Raw genomic sequence first — 5018 nt, 5'->3', positions numbered from 1 at the left:
GACCAATAAGCAACATTATGATAAATGGAGAAAAGATCAAAGTTGTCAAGGATTTCATTTTACTTGGATCCACAATCAACACCCATGGAGACAGCAGTCAAGAAATCAAATGACATAGTTCATCAGGCAAATCTGCTGCAAGAGACCTCTTTAAAGTGTTAAAAAGCAAAGACGTCAGTTCGAGGACTAAGGTGCGCCTGACTCAAGCCATGATATTTTCAGTCACTTCATATGCATGCAAAAGTTGGGCAATGAATAAGGAAGACAGAAGAAGAATGGATGACTTTGAATTATGGTGTTTGGCGAAGAATATTGAATATATCATGGACTGCCAGAAGAATGACAGATCTGTCTTGGAAGAAGTACAGCTAGAATGCTCCTTAGAAGCGAGGATGGCAAGACTTCGTCTCACATACTTTGGACATGGTATCATATATAGAGACATATAGAGAAAACTGAGACTAATTATAATTAAGCTTACTGAGGAATTTATCAAATGAATACAAACGCCCCCGCCCGGGGCTCCCACTCCGGAGAGAAGAGGCAAAAAACTCGCAAACAAACAACTGAAGGGTCAGAGGCTTAGGATCCCACTCCTCCCGTAGACTCCCTCCTCCGAATTCCTTGAGTACCCAGTGAGGGTGAAGCCAGAGGAAATATAAGGTGCCTCCCAGCTCTGACATTGTAGGATTCTCTAGCTTTAAGAAAGGCAGGCAGAAGGGTTGCCCAGAGGTGAGTGGCTGCTCCTTTGAGGCGGTGCCAGAGTGGCATCCAATCTGCTCATCCCGACAGTGCACCCCCACAAGCTGGCCCATTTGGAAAGTTAGACTCTTCCCATTGAGTCCTTGGTTTATAGATTATTTCCATCGTTCTACTGTGGCTATAAGGAGCCCTGGGGGCACAATGATTAAGTGCTTGGCTGCTAACCAAAAGGTTGGCATTCCGAACCCATCCGCCGCTCTGAGAAGAAAGATGTGGCGATCTGCTTCCATAAAGATTTACAGCCTTGGAAACCCTATGGAGCAGCTCTACTCTGTCCTATAGGGTCGCTTTGAGTCAGAATTGACTCGACGGCGACGGGTTTGGTTTGGTTTTTGGACTCTGGATATAAGTTATCTCATCCTTACAGCTACTTAGCTTTTATGGGTTTTTTGACCATTTAATGAATGTTGTGCAGCCAAGATAAAATTTGAGCAATCATCTTGTAAATTAATATCAACTTATATAAATACATGCCCCTAGCATTTAAAGAGCAGGAGTGGTGGTTCAGGGGTAGAAGTCTCTACCTATGGGCTCGATTCCCAGCCAATGCACCTCATATACAGCCACCACCTGTCTGTCGGTGGGGGCTAGAGGGTTGCTGTGATGCTGAACAGTTTTAAGCAGAGCTTCCAGACTAAGACAGACTAGGAAGAAAGGCCTGGTGATCTACTCCCAAAAATCAGCCAGTGAAAGCCCTATGGATCATAACGGTCCAATCTGTTGTGCATGGAGTCGCCATGAGGCAGAGTGGCCTCGACCACCGCTAACAACAACATTTAAAGTACATTTACTGTAATGGTCTGAGAGTGGAGGGGCCCCAGAAGACATGGCTCCCAGACTCTCTGTTAGCCCAAAACTAAATCCATTCCTAAAGCCAACTCTTCAGACAAAGATTAGACTGGACTATAAGACATAAAATGATACTCGTGAAGACTGTGCTTCTTAGCTCAAGTAGATCCATGAGACTAAATGGGCAGCTCCTGCCCAGAGGTGAGATGAGAAGGCAGAGAGGGTCAGGAGCTGGTTGAATGGACACAGGAAATCAGGGGTGGAAAGGAGGAGTGTGCTGTCACAGTACAGGGAGAGCAATTAGGGTCACATAGCAATGTATGTATAAATTTTTGTATGAGAGACTAACTTGAACTGTAAACTTTCATTTAAAGCACAATTTTTTTTTAAAAAAAGGCCATTTACTATAGTCTATGAATACTTTTAACTTGTAGGGAAAGCAAGGATCTTCCCATTTGCAAAAGAAAAAGGCTCCAGACATGTGACTAGTGTACCCAACAATAGTGGCTACATCCAAATTTGGAATATAATGAGAGAGCAGAGAAGAATTTTTTTTTAACAAAGATGCATGATTTAGAGAAATATTTGTGTTTATCTATTAGATTAATTTGTAGTAAATATAACCATTGGAGCTGGGGAACTAACCCCACTTAAACTATTACGAAAGAGTCATGTCTTGATTTTATTTTACTGTTTCTTAATGATCTCAGCAATAAAGGTTGATAATTATTTCAAAGGAGCTTGAGAGACTTGCCCCAAAGTCAGCTTATAAATGGTGGAGCCAGAATTTAAACCGACGTCTGTCAGGCTCCAAAGCCAGCGTTTTTCTGGGCCAGGGCAGCCTCCTGGACATGCAGCCCCGGGCTCCCCAGGAAGTGATTTCTCCTACCCTGTGTTTCTCCCCTCAACACTGTCCTCAGACCTTTACACGGCTGCCGTGAAGTGTATCAAGTGGTAACAGCCCCAGGCCAGGTACAGGGTAAGTGCTGTATAAATGATTGATGAATGAATGAATGAATGAGGAATGAATGGAGGGCATCTTTGGGGGAAGAGTTGGGAGGTCAATAAGGTCCCTTGGTGGCACAAACTGCTTGTGCTCGACTACTGTCTTCATGGTTGGCAGTTCAAACCCCCCCCCCACAATGATATTGCAGAAGAAAGACCTGGCAATCTGATTCCATATAGATTGCAGCCAAGAAAACCCTATGGAGCAGTTCAACTCTGTAAGATACGGAGTCACCACGAGTCATAATCAACCCCATGGCAATGTTTTTTTTTTTTTTTTTTTTGGTTTGGGAGGCCGGGACTTCACCCCCGGAGGCTAGAAGGGCCCTTTGTGGGTCGCCCTCAAGGCCGAGACCTCAGAACCGCATCAGATTGCTCAGGTTCCTGGGGCAGCTCCTTGAGGCCCCCTCCTTCCCATTCCAGCCCCCCTCAGGTCCAGCCTCCCGCCCCTCCTGCTGCATCCCCTGTGGTCTCTGCAAAAGGAGCCGTGAGGGAAGTCACTGCTGGGGAGAGAATGAGGAAGAGGCTGACTAGCAGCCTGCAGCTCCCCCAGACCTCACCTCAGAGCCTGAATTCCAAGCTCCGAGAGCTGAGAGAGGAGGCAGGGAAAGAAGGAGGAAACGGGGGACTCTTAGTGAGGACTCAGCGGCCCTGGGCTCGGTCCCCACTCTGCCCACAGCAAACTTTTGTGACCTTGGGCAAGTCCTGTCCCGGTCTGGGCCTCAGTGTCCACCTCTGAATAACCAAGACCAGTACTCATGAAGGGCCTTCCAGGACTGGTCTTCCACTCACAGGCTGGTACCAGTAAGGTGGCAGCTGGGGGCCAGAGAGGAAATGCCCCCCCCCGGCCAGCTGCCCAGTCAGCTGGGAGGATGGGGTGCACAGCCCGAGGCAGGAGACAGCTAAGAGACACACAAATGGGAGTTCAGACATTGCCCCGAACCTCCAAGTCAGCTGGGGTGAAAGAGAAAGTAGGGCTGCAGCAAGACCGGATATCTCAAATGCCCCCTGTGTCCTAACAGCTGCCGAGTGGCCAGTTTTCTTCCACTGTCACTGTCCAGGTAGAATGTGACCTTAGACAAGTGACCTAATCCATCTCGGTTTCTTCATCTGTAAAATAAAGATATGATGGTCTTACCTTCTTCAGAGTCTCTGACTCAGTGGATGTCTTAGTCATCCACTGCTGCTATAACAGAAATACCACAAGTGGATGGCTTTAACAAGAGAAGTTTATTCTCGCACAGTCCAGTGGGACATTCAGGACATCAGCTCCAGGGGAAGGCTTTCTCTGTCGGCTCTGGAGGAAGGTCCTCGTGATGCATCAGTCTTCCCTTGGTCTGAGAGCATCTCAAGTTCCCAGGACGTGCTCTGCTCCTAGCACTGCTTTCTTGGTGGTATGAGGTTCCCCTGTGTCTCTGATCGCTTCTCTCTTTTATGTCTCAAAAGAGATTGGCTTAAGACGCTACGCAATCTTGTAGACCTCATCAGTATAACTGCCGCTAATCCATCTTATCACATCATAGTGATAGAGTTTACCACACATAAGGAAATCATGTCATTACAAAATGGTACATGATCATACAATACTGGGGATCATGACCCCGGCAAGTTGATACACACATTTTTGGGGGAACACAATTCAAACCATGACAGTGGGGTAGAAGGTATAGAAGTGCTCTGAAAAGTCAATGGCTCTGTGTAGATGAGGGGGTGGCCTGTCTCTTTCCAAGTCTATGTCATTGTTCAGACCCTGGTCCCACCCGGCACAGCTGCCCTCAGAGAACACCTGTGGCCACACTCCAGATGAGCAAGCAGGCCTGTTTGACCCACTGACCTTCCAAAGCCAGCTGTCTAGCAGTCTCCCCTCTGCACCACGTGCTTCCGGTGGCCCTGCCTGTCCTGCCCCAGCCCAATGACTCCTGACAGGGTCTCCGTGCTGACCTCAGGGGAGGAGTCACTCCCCCCTGCTGGGTGACTTCCCTCAGGCTCAGTAGAGGTAGGTGTCTGGTGCTGGCAAGAGGTTCTCCAAAGCGGCTTTGCCCTGGAGAGGAATGAGGGGAACAAGGGCCTGGTGCGGGAGCAGAGAGGTGATGTGCTGGGAGGCCCAGAAAATCAAGGCCAGCGCCCCCTCTTCCGCTCACTACCCCTCATATGCCAGCTCTGGCCTTTCCTCCTTCTTTCCCAGCATTACCTAAGCCGACTGGGGTGGGGGGTGAGGGGGGTGCATCATCCACCTGTCGCCCGGCTGGGGAGCTGAGTATGTCCGTGACTCCTCCCTCTCCCCTGCCCCGCCCCTTCTAACTCACTGCCCTAACTCCAGCCCGCCTCGCCCCTCTCCCGCACCCCCATCCCGGCCCGCCGCGCCTCTCTCCCGCGCCCCTCTCCCGGCCCGCTGCGCCCCTCTCCCGGCCCGCCGCGCGTCTCTCCCGCGCCCCTCTCCCGTGCCCCTCTCCCGACCCGCC

Source organism: Trichechus manatus, unplaced genomic scaffold (assembly GCF_000243295.1).
Source record: "Trichechus manatus latirostris isolate Lorelei unplaced genomic scaffold, TriManLat1.0 scaffold00213, whole genome shotgun sequence".
NCBI lineage: Eukaryota > Metazoa > Chordata > Mammalia > Sirenia > Trichechidae > Trichechus > Trichechus manatus.
Note: the sequence above shows the minus strand (reverse complement) of the source record.